The sequence below is a fragment of the Cervus canadensis genome, chromosome 26 (genome assembly GCF_019320065.1).
Source record: "Cervus canadensis isolate Bull #8, Minnesota chromosome 26, ASM1932006v1, whole genome shotgun sequence".
Lineage (NCBI taxonomy): Eukaryota > Metazoa > Chordata > Mammalia > Artiodactyla > Cervidae > Cervus > Cervus canadensis.
Window position 1 is genome coordinate 38,392,765 of NC_057411.1, and position 15,789 is coordinate 38,408,553.

General features: G+C 39.1%; 1 non-coding gene across 1 annotated transcript; it reads right to left on the reverse strand.

Moving 5' to 3' along the window:
• Positions 1-14,269: 14,269 nt before the first annotated feature.
• On the reverse strand, positions 14,270-14,376 carry LOC122428551. Its single transcript, XR_006265767.1, has one exon. It is a non-coding gene; the product is annotated as a U6 spliceosomal RNA (small nuclear RNA).
• Positions 14,377-15,789: the final 1,413 nt, after the last annotated feature.

Sequence of the window (15,789 nt, forward strand, 5' to 3'; positions counted from 1 at the left end):
TTCCCATAAACTTCTCAAAATGTCCTAAATTCCAGGATTTCAGTATCCAAGCTATGTCTCCTAAACATCTCAGTGGCTCTGAGGAGAGGCACAGAAACACATCATAAGTTTTAAAGCAGGAGACAGCGTGACATCTTGGAAAGAATGTAATCTCTGAAGTGAGACACCTGGAATCCTTGACTCCATCTTTTACTGGCATCATCTTGAGTGACTCTGAGTATCTGTTTTCTTTTCTTTATTCCCAGGGATTGTAAAATCTAATCTGAATCAAAGTTGTGAGAATTAAATGAAATCATGTACGTAAACCACCTACTTCAGTATCTAGCACATAGAAGATACTTAATAAATGGCATCTTTTACTATTTATTAAGAAACAGTAATAGAAGGATAGCACTTTACTCCTGATACAAGTGACTCAGTTCTTGTTTCTCTGTACTATGAATTTTCCTATCTGTGCATTTTTTTTTTCTCTTGAGGACCTGCTGCTCAAAGAAGCTTTAATTTTTTTATATTATTTATTGTGCCTATAACAGCGATGGACATAATAAATGCATTATTGATTGAATAAAGCAAAACAAGATGTTTGGCCTCTGAGTTTGGGCACTGGAATTAACACTGATAAATAACAAGGTCCTGCTGTATTGCACTCAGAACTATATTCAATATCCTGTGATAAATCATAATGAAAAAATATGAGAACATATATGTATGTATAGCAGAATCACCTTGCTGCACAGCAGAAATTAACACAATATTATACTGAGTCAACTCTACTTCAATAAAATAAAATTTAAAAAAAAGAACTAATATTGAACTGCTAACATTAACAGTGTCTGTGGGACATCAACAAATATATAGTTTTTAAATTAGCGAAAGTGAAAGTTAGTCGCACAGTCGTGTCCAACTCTTTGTGATCCCATGGACTGTAGCCTGCCTGGCTCCTCTGTCCATGGAATTCTTCAGGCAAGAGTACTGGAGTGGGTTGTCATTTCCTTCTCCAGGGGATCTTTCCTACCCAGGGATCGAACCTGGGTCTCCTGCATTGCTCACTGAGCCACTAAGGAAGCCCTTTTAAATTAGCATAGTTATTAAACACGTATTTATTGAGTGTCCAATATGTGGCAGGTGCTGTGCTAGGTACAAGAGAGGAGTGAAAGCTGGAAAGAAGAAAAATTTCAAATACTGGTTAACACTGCGATAAATGATATCCATACCTCTATTATTTTTGTTAATATAAATAGTAGCACTTTTATCCCTTTGCTGCAGTTCTGTCATGTTTGGTATTAAGACCGAGTTACTTGACATTGTATGTGCTTGGCATTAAAAACAGGATAAGAATTCTCTTTTCAAAGGGGGCATAGTTAACTGTTAGACTCTCTGCCAAAGCAATTTTTCCTCCCTTCCTTTAACCTCCCAAGGAGACAATCGGTTACATTCTAAGCAGATGCTTGCTCAGAGAGTGGGCAGCGAGCCCTGCGTGGGCAGCCTGCTCATTTAATTTTAAGCAAGATCTTTGTGCTTTTTATTATATTAATTAGTGCCTTGGCAAGGTAGAATGGGATTTTTAAACCAGCAGGGGGGTTGCTGATCCCTTAATTTGCAGTTTGTGACGGCTCTTTTGTTTTTGTTTTGTTTAATCTTTCCACTCATTAAACCCTTCAGTCTAGCCTAAGTAACTCTCTGTAATGCTAGAGCTCGGGGGAGTGACGTGGAAGGACGGATGGTGTTGGTGGAGCAGCTACGGTTACTCGGGGCACCTAAGTATTTAACTACGGGAATGAGCTCTGAGAGACGTTGCCACCATTGTATGTGCTTTTCAGGGAAGAGTAAAAAAATTCATCAACCTTTTATTCAAGCTTCAGGTGATGCAAATAAAAAGCACTTGATTTAGACATCCAGGGTTGGGGAAGAGACTGAGGGAAAAGCATCAGCCCAGAATGTTTTATTTGTGGATTAGTGTAATTGAATGTTGAGAGTTGCCTGTTACCATTGAATGAACTGCTTATCTTCTCACCACTGTTTGAGGGCAAAGATTCTCCTTCTGTTACTGTATCTCATTCTCTTCAGACTCATCTTAATTTCATGCCTCATTCTCAAATTCTATATGAATCAATCTCCTTTCTTTCTCCCGGGGCAGGCTGGATCCATGGCTTTGCAGGCAAAACGACAAGGCCAGCTCTTACACCCCTCTGTCCAACACCTATAAAATGGAAGAAATTGCTTATTAAAAATATTTGGAAGGGGGTTTGGGGGAGAATGGATATGTGTATATGTATGTCTGAGTCCCTTTGCTATTCACCTGAAACCACCAAAACATTGTTAATTGGCTATACTCCAATAAAAAATAAAAAGTTTAAAGTTTTGGAAAAAATTTCAAAACAAAAAATATTTGTGCTTGAAAATTCAAACTTAAAAAAAAAAATATGGGGCCTGTAGGGCAGAAATGCTAAGGAGTTCTTGCCGGGAAATTTTGAGAATTAAGATATGATGAAGTAGTGATTAACTTGGCAGTGTTAATGAAACATCCCATTTAAAAACAGATTTCTTTTATTTTTTCTCAAATATTGTTGTTGTTCAGTTCCTAAGTCATGTCCGACTCTACAACCACATGGACTGCAGCACTCCAGGCTCCTCTGTCCTTTGCTGTCTCCCAGGGTTTGCTCAAATTCATGTTCATTGAGTCAATGATGCTATTCATATCTAACCATCTCATCTTCTGCCACCTACTTCTTTTGTCTTCAATCTTTCCTACTATCAGAGTCTTTTCCAATGAGTCAGCTCTTTGCATCAGGTGGCCAAATTATTGGAGACTCAGGTTCATCATCAGTCCTTCCAATGAATATTCAGGGTTGATTTCTTTTAGCACTGACTGGCTTGATCTCCTTGCAGTCCAAGGGACTCTCAAGTGTCTGCTCCAGCATCACAATTCCCACGCATCAATGCTTCAGCACTCAGCCTTCTTAAATATATTTTGTTAAATTCCCAGTGGGATAGGTAAATTCATGCAAAAAAACCATTACCAAAGTTCTTCCAAAATTAATGGAATTTTTACTTTGCAAAAACTATTACTCATGGAATTTCCCTGGAGGCCTAGTGGATAAGACTGTGCTCCCAACTCAGGTGGCCTGGGTTCCATCTCTGGTCAGGGAACTAGATTCCACATGCTGCAACTAAGAGTAAACATGCCTCAATTAAAGATCCTACAGGCTGCAACTAAGATCCAGCGCAGCCAAATATATAAATAAATATTTAAAATTACTATTCTTCTGAGGAGATCCATTTGTAACTGCTGAGTAGGCAGTAAAATGAAATGGCAATCCTATCCTCCTTTCCCAACCATGAGACCATGGCAGATGCTTGGCAACCACTGGGACCCTTAAATAAATAAATAAGTATATTCTTTAGGGAAAAAATGATCTGAATATGAAGAGTTATTACTTAAATCATTTAATATAAAACAGTCAAGTTATACATAAATAAGTATAGACTCCAAGTTTGTTATGAAAAAACATTAGACACAGTATCTAAAATTGATTTAACAAACAGCTTCTTTTTGCATTCTCTTTTTATTTCTTTTTCTAAGGAAGTGATGCTTGAAAGGGTACATGTCACATTTTTTGAAGTGTTCCTTCACTGATAATGAGAAATGTGTGGTTTTGAAAACTGACTGGAACTGTTGAGCACTTTGAAGGACGTCTAGGTTCTGAAAAGTGTAATTATTTTGGAAATGTCATAGTGTTAAGTGTTTTGTGGAAGACTTATGTAAGGTGTTTGTACTGTGTCCGAATTTTTTATTTTTTATGAGACATGGTCTAGAATAGGTAAGAATCTTAGAAGGTATGTTTTCATTATAGTTTAACTTCCTTTTAATTTTATGACGCAGTATTTATTATGGTTGGTTATAGATCAATGACTTGTTGACTATATAAGGTTGTTGTTTAATCCCTCAGGAGTGCGCAACTCTTTTGTGACCCATGGACAGAGGAGCCTGCTGGGCTACAGTTTGTGGGATTTTTCCAGGTAAGAATACTGGAGTGGATTGCTATTTCCTACTCAGAGGGTATTTCCTACCCAGGGATCGAACCTGCGTCTCCTGCAAGTATCCTGCACTGGCAGGCAGATTCTTTACTACTGAGCCCCCAGGGAAGCCGTTGGGTATCTGTGTGGCTTATCATTGTATAGAGGAAGAATTTTATTTCTAAAGTGACAGCAGTTTCTGTCGTGCAATAATTCCCCAAACTCCTTTGAATATCCTTGTAAGGAAATAAAATGGTGTAAAATGGCATAGAAATATGGACAAAAACAAATGACCTTCAGAGCCAGATAAACCTAAGCCTTGAATTTAGGCTCCACAACCTACTGGCTATCTTGTTTTGAACAAGTTACTTAACCTCTTTTAATCTCAATTTTCCAATCTATAAAATGGTAATTATAATAATACCTACATCTTAGGGCTGTTGTGTGGGACACAGGAAAACCTGCACATAAAAAACTGCCTAGCACATTGCCTGGTACATGGTGACACTAGAATTGGATGACTATAATTATTTCTTCAAAGACTGTCACTTTATAAAGATAGGCCTCTGTCATTTTAGGAAACAAAGACACATCTCTTTCTTATATATGATGTGATCTCATTGAAAGTTCATAGACCGTTATGCAGAATGAAAATCATAGATTAGGAATCAGATCCAAGTTCCTATAGATGGGTAAAGAAAATAATTGCTTTCCAAGTTTCAGCAGAACAAACAGAGATCAGTGGGAGGGATGTGAAAAGAGGCACAAAAACATATCAAACTAGACTATTGGATGGAAAAAATAACAGTTCACAGCACAGTGAAAGAAGATCACAGTCTCTGTTGCCAGTCTACTTGGGTTCAAATTCCAGCTTTACTACATTAGTAATGTGATATGGGGCAAGTTACTTAACCTCTCTGGGCCTCAGTTTCCTCTAAAATGAGATACATAAAAATACCTAAAAGAGCTGTTGAGATGACTCCCAGAATTAATATTCATTAAGTGCTCAGCACAGCGCCTGGCATATAGTAAAATCTATGTAGATATTTGTTAAATATATAAATGTGACAGTTTTCTTATTACATTAAAACAACTCCATGGACCTCCCCGGTGGTACAGTGGATAGGAATCTGCCCGCCAATAGAGGGGACATGAGTTTGATCTCTAGTCTGGGAAGATTCCACATACTTTGGAGCAACTAAAACCTGTGTGCCACAACTACTGAGCCTGCCCTCTAGAGCCTGCAAGCCACGAGTACTGAGGCCTGCATGCTGCATCTACTGAAGAACTTGGGCCTAGAGCCTGTGGTCTGCAACAAGAGAAGCCACCGCAATGAGAAGTTGTCTGCAACAAAAGAAGCCACCGCAATAAGAAGCCCGTGCATCGCAATTAGAGAAAGCAACAATGATCCAGAGTGAGAAAAAAAAATAAACAAATTGAAAAAAACCCACCTTCATATTTAGATTATAAGGGTAACTTCATATGAAGAGAGGGACTTCCCTGGTTGTTCAGATGGTAAAGCGTCTGCCTGCAATAGGGGAGACCTGGGTTCAATCCCTGGATTGGGAAGATCCCCCAGAGAAGAAAATGGCAACCCACTCCAGTACTCTTGCCTGGGAAATCCCATGGATGGAGGAGCCTGGCAGGCTACAGTCCATGGGGTCGCAAAGAGTCGGATATGACTGAGCGACTTCAGTTTCAGTATGAAGAGAATCTCAGAAGATACCTGTAATATAAACAATGCTCACTTTTGCATTTTCACTACTTCTCCTATTTTCTTCTTCTTTTTTTTAAAAAAAAAAAAAAGGATATCTTTTGGGATCCATTTAGTTGTGGGAGAGGAAAACTAAGTCATTTATCTTTTCCAAACTTTTTTTTCTTGGTGTGTGAACTTGTTTTACTGGACACATAATTTGCTGTTCGGCCTTAATGCTTTCACCAGTACTTTTGGAAAGAACAGTAAGGGCATGGAAAAGTTACTGAAGAAGTGGTCTTTGAGGGGCTTTTATTTATTCCTCCAGCTCAGATGACCAGAGGGACCAATACAAACAGAGTACGCTGGGACCAAGATTGGCAGCAAGCCTCCATCACCAAAAGCTGGTGTGCTTTTAATCTTGAAAGCATTTTATTTTAGATGAGGCCGTAACTGATTTCTACTTTATAGCAGGAAGCTTTGATTCTTGATAAAGATCTGCTTGTTGCTCATTATGTATCATTATCATAGGCTCTGAAGTCATGTTCGGGGGAAAGCAGTTCTCTTTCTGGGAACATTTTATTGGATAGTGGTTTGATCTTTTTTTTTTTTTTTGAAGCTGTGGGACTAGTATGGAAAAGACCCTGATGCTGGAAAAGACTGAGGGCAAGAGGGATGGGGGACGACAGAGGATGAGCTGGCTGGATGGCATCACCGAATCAATGGGCATGAGTTTGAGAAAACTCTGAGAGATGGTGGAGGACAGAGGAACCTGGCGTGCTGCAGTCCCTGGGGCTGCAAAGAGTTGGATACGACTGAGCAACTGAACAGCAACAATGGGATAAGTTCTATAATTAAAAATACTTTTATTTACTAAAGCTCAATTTGTTTTTCCTAATATCTAATTTTTTGTTTACTGATCAAAACAATTTCTTTTTTTTTCCATTTATTTTTATTCGTTGGAGGCTAATTACTTTACAATATTGTAGTGGTTTTTGCCATACATTGACATGAATCAGCCATGGATTTACATGTGTTCCCCATCCCGATCCCCACTCCCACCTCCCTCTCCACCTGATCCCTCTGGGTCTTCCCAGTGCACCAGGCCCGAGCACTTGTCTCATGCATCCAACCTGGGCTGATGTGATCAAAACAATTTCAAATCTGGTAACTATAAATAAAGAACAATCTCGTGAACTGAGAAGGAACATTCTTTTTTTTTTTTTGTGTGTGTGCAATAATACACTTTTATTTTCCTTTTACCTCTGCAGTCATCTTTGAGTAATTATTGTGTAAACAATAGAATGGAATGAAATTACATTAAGTTGTATGCAAATGGCTCTAGAACACCTTAACAATTATGACAAGGCAATTATAAATAACTTTTTTTTTCCTTAGTAATATATATTTGCTTTTTAAAGTACATTAAAGAGCTGCCATATCTAGGGTTAGCTAGGAAAGAGCGAATGGTACCATCTGGGAGCCGCCACCCTGAAAGTTTAGACTCCAGTTTTGAAAATCTGATGGTTCACTATTCCATAATATATAGTCAAGCAGAGGGTGATTTGGGTTGAAAGTATTTATTCTTGAAACTTAACAGCTAAACTTGAAAATACCAGAATCCGTGTTTTACTTGAAATTCTGCAGAATACCCAGATGGAGTGAAAAATAATAGAAAGGGTTTTGTGCAATGACTAAAAAGAGAAGGAACATTCTTGTGCCAGGGAATCCTCTCTGCCCGGTACTATGGGACCATAAAAATGAGTAAGTTGGCTGAAACCAGGCACAGCAATCCTCAATAGGAAGAACTGCAAGTATTCTGTGACTTTCTGTCAAAACATTAAACACAATTTTACTGTTGGTTATGAATGTATAAGAAAATGAAGAAATAGTAAAACTAATATTTATTTAGCTATATTGCAATTTAAAACATTAAGCATATTGAGAATTTAAATGTTAGTAAAAATCTTACCACAAATCGTTTGAATAGTGCTTGCCTTCTTATGGCAGAACTTACAATATGGAGTGAGCAACTTTTCTGTGCTTTGGCTTATTCTCATATATTTTTGTAAGTTTAGATCAGCTTCCAAAATTTTATTCTTTGTGCTGTCAGTGTTGTTAAATATCTTTGAGAGATGTGTTAATGTAAAGTTTTTTTGCTATTTTCTTTTCCCTTGGAACGTCTTTATCCTTTTTATTACAACTGCTTTCTTCATTTATGTCAATAAGTTTGCTTTCACTAAGTTTCTTTTCTGGCTGCATATATAATGTCAACATTCCCATGGCCCACTCTTTCTTTATAACTCCATTTATGTTCGATTTGAACTTTATATCTAGCAATATCCCTTTTTGTTTATTTGTTGTACTTTCATCTTTCTTCTTCCCTCATAGCTCAGTCAGTAAAGAATATGCCTGCCATGCAGGAGACCCAGGTTCAATTCCTGGGTCGGGAAGATCCTCTGGAGAAGGAAATGGCTAACCACTCCAGTATTCTTGCCTGGAGAACCCCACGGACAGAGGAGCCTGGCAGGCTACAATCCATGGGATCGCAGGAGTCAGACACGACATAGTGTCTAAACCACCACCGTCTTTCTTGGCCAATTCCCTCTTTCAAAGATTTGTTTTTGAAAGATGTCACAGGGGTTTATCACTAGGAGACTAGATAGGACCACACAGCTGCATTTTTGCAGTTTGAGTGTGAATTGAATCGCAGATATGCAATGGCCAATCACTGACAACCTTCAAAAGAAGTGATGTGATTGGTCACTGATCATGTGTACATCAGCTACTTACATAGTAATTTGTGCACTAAAAAGCAAGCAGTAAAGTTGGTACTCTATGTAATTATACTCAGTTACTGTGCCAGGATGCTGGAGAAGACTCTTGAGACTCCCTTGGACTGCAAGGAGATTAAAGCAGTCAGCCCTAAAGGAAATCAACCCTGAATATTCATTGAAAGGACTGTTGCTGAAGCCAAAGTGCCAATACTTTGGCCACCTGATGCGAAAAGCCAACTCATTGGGATAGATCCTGATGCTGGGAAAGATTGAAGGCAAAAGAAGAAGGGGGGTGGCTGGGGATGAGATGGTAAGATAGCCATCACTGACTCAATGGACATGAATTTGAGCAAATTCTGGGATATAGTGGAGGACAGAAGAGCGTGTTACCATCCATAGAATCACAAAGAGTTGGACACAACTAGTGACTGAACAACAACAACAGACTGTACCAGGGTAACAGAGTTTGAAACCATGTTGTTGGGAGATGGTGTTATGTAGCTATCCTATGGTAACTGAATTTTGTGAGTATCAGAACCATGCAAAGACAAGACTAACTTGTCTTCTGTATAACTTACATGTTATACATAACTTACAAGTATAGGTTGAGGGATATTAAATAAATGGTTCTCAATATATTGCCTGAGTGGTAATTCTAGGACACTTATTTGACTGCAACATTCCACTGCTGAAGATCCTTGAGTGACTTTTTTGTACATGCATGCATGCTAAGTTGCCTCAGTCATGTCTGACTCTTTGTGACCCTAGGGACTTTAGTCTGCCAAGCTTCTCTGTCCATGGGATTTCCCAGACAAGAATACTGGAGTGGGTTGCCACTTCCTTCTCCAGGGATCTTCCTGATCCAGGGACTGAACCTGCATCTCCTGCATTGGCAGGCAAATTCTTTACCACCACCTGGGAGTTTTTTTGTACAAGATTGTGAAAATGACCACAATCCTTCATCTTCCTTGTAGCCAGGCCCTTTACAGTATGACTTTTCAGCTCCTCCCATTAAGATGTGAAATCTGTTTCCCCTCTCCTCGAATCTTGGGTGACCTTGTGACTTGCTTCGGCCAATAAGATGCAGCAATGTTCTGCCAATAATTTGTACATTTCCTCTCACTCTCTTGAGACCTTCCTCTCTACTGTGTAAACAAATGGGCGACCATAATCAGGAAAGGACTGTCCAACTAAATTTACACCAAAGCGCTCATACACAGAATTATGAGCAAAATAAATACAGTAAGTACCCTACATATGAACAAGTTCTGTTCTGAGAGCACATTCGTTAGTCCAATTTGTTTGTAAGTCTAACAAAATTAGCTTAGGTACCCAAGTAACACAATCAGCTATATAGTATTATTTTGTAATAGGCTGATAATACTTTTCACATAAATCATACATAAAAATGAATAAAAATAAAGAAAACATTTTTTATCTTACAGTACAGTACTTTGAAAATTACAGTAGTGCAGTACAATAGCTGGCAGACAATAACTGGCATCGAGTGAACAGGCAAGAAGAGTTCCTAACTGGAGGAGGGAGAGGAGGTGGGAGATGGCAGAGCTGAAGGATCGTCAGCAATAAGAGATGGAGGGCAAGCTCCAGCCTTAAATATTTTCACTTTTGTTTCTATGGTCACCTCTTGGCGCTTCTTAGCAGTACCAGCTACATCACTGGCCTTTGACGCTTGCTTCTGGACAGCCTAGGCTTGAAATAAAGATACTGTACTACTGTGCTCTATATAGTACTGTTCTGTGAAGTACACAAAAGCAAAGCCACTTCTAAAGGATGCATGCGTCTGACAATGTATGCCAGACACGTGAACTAACTCACATGACTGGACGTGTGGAGGGACATTCGAATCTTTGAAAGTTTGCAACTTGAAGGTTTGTATATAGAGGACTTGGTATATCTCTTTTTTAAGCCATTAAACTTTGGAGTGGTTCATTACATACTGATACATAGCTAAATGTCCCCTTGTTTATAGGATCAGTTCTAACCACAAGGCCTCCCAGTCATGACTTGGATATCCCTAGCAAACAGAGAATTTCTCACCTGGAATAGGAACTTTCTCTACTTTTGTGTAATATGAGATGAAAATCAAAACAAAACGAAACAAAAGCTGGCACTGATCATTGCAGTTATGAAATCTTTGAATAGCAATGAGTTTTGTTTTTTCTTTTTAAAACATCTTTCCTTCACTTAAGCTTTGTGAACAAAAGAAACAAGAGAAAAATTTGTAAAACAAACAACTCAATCTTGTATTCAAATAAGAATTGCCCCAGCAGAAAATATATACTCCATTATTTAATTTATAATAACATTTTCTTGCCATATTATAGGTGAGTTATATAACCCCCAAAATTAAAAATAAATTCAAGACATTTCCACTACATAGAGTTGTGGGCCTGACTTTGAGATTACACTTTGATTAAACTATAAAAATCAACCTAATCAGATTCAAAATAATGTTCCTGGTCTAATTATGACAGTCTATACTACTGATAATGTAATTTGTGTGGTTGTTCTATACAATTTATTGTAGGTCCACCTTACTGAATAGCACTGTTTTTGAAAGGTTTTTCTTTACAATAACTGAAATCTATTACCCCGCAGTTTCTATTCATTGGACCCAGTTTTGCTTCTTAGGGATACGTAAAACAGTCTAAATCTCTCTTCCACATGGATGCTCTTCAAATATGTAAAGACAGCAATTGTGTGCCTCATGAGTCCTTGCCTCTTCATTCTATTTCTAATACTGACATGTAATTTTCTCCCAAGATTCTTGTTTTTTTCCATTTCACCAAGTTATTCCTCCCCATTGGTTAGAGTTTGTCTCAGAGTAACAATTCCCCTAGTCACCTCCTTTACCTGATGGTACTGTTGAGCAAAGTCTGAAAATTTTTGGATCACTGCTTTTCAGCTGATTCAAGTCCAGCAGTTTTATAAACTGCACTATGAAAGCAGCATCCTTTCTTTTTCTCCATCTCGTCTGTGAGAGCAGAGACTCTAGAAATAATCCTGAAACTGTTTTGAGGACAGAAGAAAGTTAGAGTAGGCTGCTGTTGTTCAGTTGATAAGTTGTGTCCGACTCTTTGCAACCTCATGGACAGTAGCACGGCAGGACACCTGTCCTGCTTCCCAGGTGGTGCTAGTGATAAAGAACCCTCCTGCTAATGCAGGTAGACATAAGATACGCAGGTTCAATCCCTGAGTTGGAAAGATCTCCGGGAAGAGGGCACAGCAACCCACTCCAGTGTTCTTGCCTGGAGAATCCCATGGACAGAGCCTGGCAGGCTATAGTCCACGAGGTCGCAAAGAGTCAGACATGACTGAAGTGACTTAGGACGCACATACTATCTCCCAGAGTTTGCTCAAATTCATGTCCATTGAGTCGGTGATGCTATCTACCCATCTTATCCTCTGCCATCCTCTTCTTCTTTTGCATTCAATCTTTCCCAGCATCAGGGTCTTTTCCAATGAGCTGGTTCTTCACATCAGGTAGCCAAAGTATTAGAGCTTCAGCTTCAGGATCAGTCAGCAAATTTGGGAAACTCAGCAGTGGCCACAGGACTAGAAACAGCTAAAGTTCAAGTATGAATAATTACATTTGTTAGGCACAAATTGAGACTATTCTAGAATCGTTTTTATCCAGCGTTCTTGTTTTCAGTTCAGTTCGGTTGCTCAGTCGTGTTTGACTCTTTATGACCCCAAGGACTGCAGCACGCCAGGATTCCCTGTCCATCACCAGCTCCCAGAGTTTGCTCAAACTCATGTCCATCGAGTCAGTGATGCCATCCAACCATCTCATCCTCTGTTGTCCTCTTCTCTTCCTGCCTTCAATCTTTCCTAGCATCAGGAGCTTTTCCAATGAGTCAGTTCTTCACATCAGGTGGCCAAAGTATTGGAGTTCTTGTTTTAGGTGGATTTTTATCCTTGGAGAAAGACCTGTTTTACCTCACATCTTGCTTATGTTTACTTAATGTTGCTGTTTGAGCCTTTAAGGCCATTTGTTGTTGTTCAGTTGCTCAGTCATGTCTGACTCTTTGCAACCCCAAGAACTGCAGCACCCCAGGAACTCAGGAAGGAAAGAAAGCTGCCATCTAGCAGCCATCAGATTGCAGCCATTCCCTAAAGTGAGCCCTGAGGATAGGGAGATCAGGATGTGAAAACATGATGCTGGCTTCAGATAGCTAGGTGGAATCTAGAAAAATGGTACAGATGAAGATATTTACAGGGCAGGAACATAGATGCAGATGTGCAGAACGGACTTGTGGACACAGAGGGGGAAGAGGAGGGTAGAACCAGTTGGGAGATTAGGATTAGATTAGGTAGGGATGTACCCTACCATGTGTAAAACAGATAGCTAGTGGGAACCTGCGGGAGCTCAGCTCAGCACTCTGTGATGACCTTCAGGGGTGGGATGGGGCTGAGGGGGAGGAAGGCCCAGGAGGGAGGGGACATATGAATAGATAGAGCTGATTCACTTGGTCATGGTACTGCAGAAACTAACACAACAATTATACTTCAATATAAGAAGAAAGAAGAGGAAGGAGACGAAGGGTTACTTAATCATTGTTGCTATTTCCTTCTTGCTAGAAAGGTCATTTGAAGCCCTGAGGCTCTTCTCTTCTGGGAGAGGATGTTACATAGGCTCTGAAAGAAAATCTCCATTTGATGCACATTATTAAGTTTGAGTTCCTGTAGCTCAGATAGTAAAGAATCTGCCTGCCATGCAGGCCACCTGGGTTCGATGTCCAGGTTGGGAAGATCCGCTGGAGAAGGAAACAGCTTCTCCTCTTGGAGAAGGAAACCCACTCCAGTATTCTTGCCTGGAGAACCCCAAGCACAGAGGAGCCTGGTAGGTTACAGTCCATGGGGTCGCAAAGAGTAGGACATGACTGACTGACTAATACAACTCTACTCAGTAAGTGAAAGGGAGGACAAACGATTAATGAGATATGTGGCTAAGAATGGATTGTAAGGAAATCCAGTTTTTTCTTCATTTGTGTCATTAATCCCTGGTGGGAGGAAAGGTGGTTTTCTCCTTTTGTTTATTCCATTATGTCTCTTTCTTGGAGAATTTTTGTGTTTTACTTATTTTGTCAAAATTTAGATGAAGGAATTTAAAGGATAGTACTCTTTTACTTCAAATACTTAGAGAATTTACTGAGTCATTTTTCTGGTCCAGTAGTAAATTCATTCCAGTGGAGTTTCAAAGAGCTTTTTTTTTTTTTTTTGCTCAAGGTTTATATAATAATAAAACAAAAATTGCTAAGTCAGAAGATTCTGTTTAAAGCACATGTTTTCTCTCTCGCTCTGTCTCTTTCTCTCTCCAACTCCCATCTCTCTGTTTTTAATGCTCTACAGATTTTAATGCTCTAACATTACTTCTGCTCCCTTTTTTGGACATCACTAAGTTTACACCACTTCCCTTTTAGGAAGGAAGAGATGACGAGTACAAATCCTGCCAAATGTCTCTGAGTTCCCTTGCAAACAAGACTTCCATGACAGTTAGAAATGGTGAACAGAAGGCAGAACAGAACCTTATGCCTATTTAATGATATCCTGTAGACCCACTGCCCAAATGGCTTGAGGCCCTTTCTGATTTCATTCTTTCTTTTTTAAAAATATTATTTTACTGAAATATAGTTGATTTACACTGTTGTGCTAATTTCTTCTGTACAGCAGTGACCCAGATATACATGCTTTACGGTAGACCCTTGTTGTTTATCCATCCTATGTGTAATAGTTTGCCTCTGCCAACCCCAGACTCCCCCCAAATGTGAAAAGCTTCACAAATTTTTGTGTCAGCCTTGTGAATGGGCCGTGTGAATCTTCTCCGTGTCATTCCAATTTTAATTTATGAGCTGCCAAAGTGAGCATCCTTCCTGATTTGTTTTTGCTCCCCAGTCATGAACCAGTACTTATTTTTTTTAGATGACTTATTCCCTTTGCTCTTCCTTCAGATTCAAAAGAGGAGTGTTTGAACTGTTAGGTAGTTAGAATAGGAAAAAGGAGTCCAAAATGGCACTGGCTAAAAGACCAAGAAGGGAAAAGCCCTCGAAAATAGAACAAAGGGAGGATTGGAATGAGGACCTCAGGTAAAACAAACAGCCCTTCTGGTTAGCCTAATTTACATAGGTCAGGCTCAGGTGGAGAAGAAAAATACATACAAAAAGAGGAGCCAAAATTGAGCCAGGGGGCTTCTCTTCTTTTTGTGCCTTTTGGTTCGGCCTGCCCTCACGCCTGGAGGATGTTTTCTAAATTGTTTTCTAAATAAAACCAAGCTATCACACTGGTCCGTCCATTGCTTCAAATTCTTGCTGTGAGGAAGGAAATTACACACTCCCCAGACAGAACTAACCGAAGTCTGCTTTTTTACTGTTAAATAAAATAGCTTTATTGAGCAATTATTTTTATATTTCACTGCATACTTTTTCACAACTGCTCTAAGCAGCATCAATTTTTAACCATTTCCCTTTTTATAATTTAAATTTTTATCAGAGAAATATACTCAGATTTTAACATGGCTTGAGTGTCCACAGCCACACTCATCCCCACCACCATTCTTTTCATCAGAAGAAACATTTGTTTCAATGAGCTATTCATGGGATTTACTTCCGTTTCTAAACAATATGCTCACACTACTATTTCTTGAAGTTTTTTTCTTTCTCATTTTACGTATTCCCAATTGCTTTCTACAAAGTCACTATCTTACACCTCCAACAGCTTCTCTAAACTTGGGCCAATTTTCTACCATCTAACCTCCCAATATAGTTATATGATCCTTGTTTTAATTTAAATTTATTTTTAATTGGAGGGTAATTGCTTTACAATATTGTGTTGGTTTCTCGATCCTTTTAGTCAGATTAATATTCAGAGTTTACATTATTATGACCGTATAAGCATTACTCACAAATGAGCCTGTGGTACATTTCCTTTCCTGTACAGTCACCCCACCACAAGAGTTAATAATTGCCTTTTAAAGAAGGCATGTTCTTTAAAAAAAAAAAAAATGAAGTGTACTTGACACTCTTTATTTATCCATTCACCCTTTATTCATTCATAACTCTTGAGAGCAGGGTAAATCTCCTCTTAAGTTATACATATATATCAGTTAAGTAATTTGCTTTTCTTTCTGCCCACCCATCCCCACCCCCATCCCCACCCCTTCCTCTTTCTTCAAACAGCTGTCCCCTGGAACTTTCTGTTCTACTGGAGATTGCTTGCCCTCTAGGGACTTCTCAGGTGGTGCAGTGGTAAAGAATCTGCCTGCCAACGCAGGAGACACAGGAG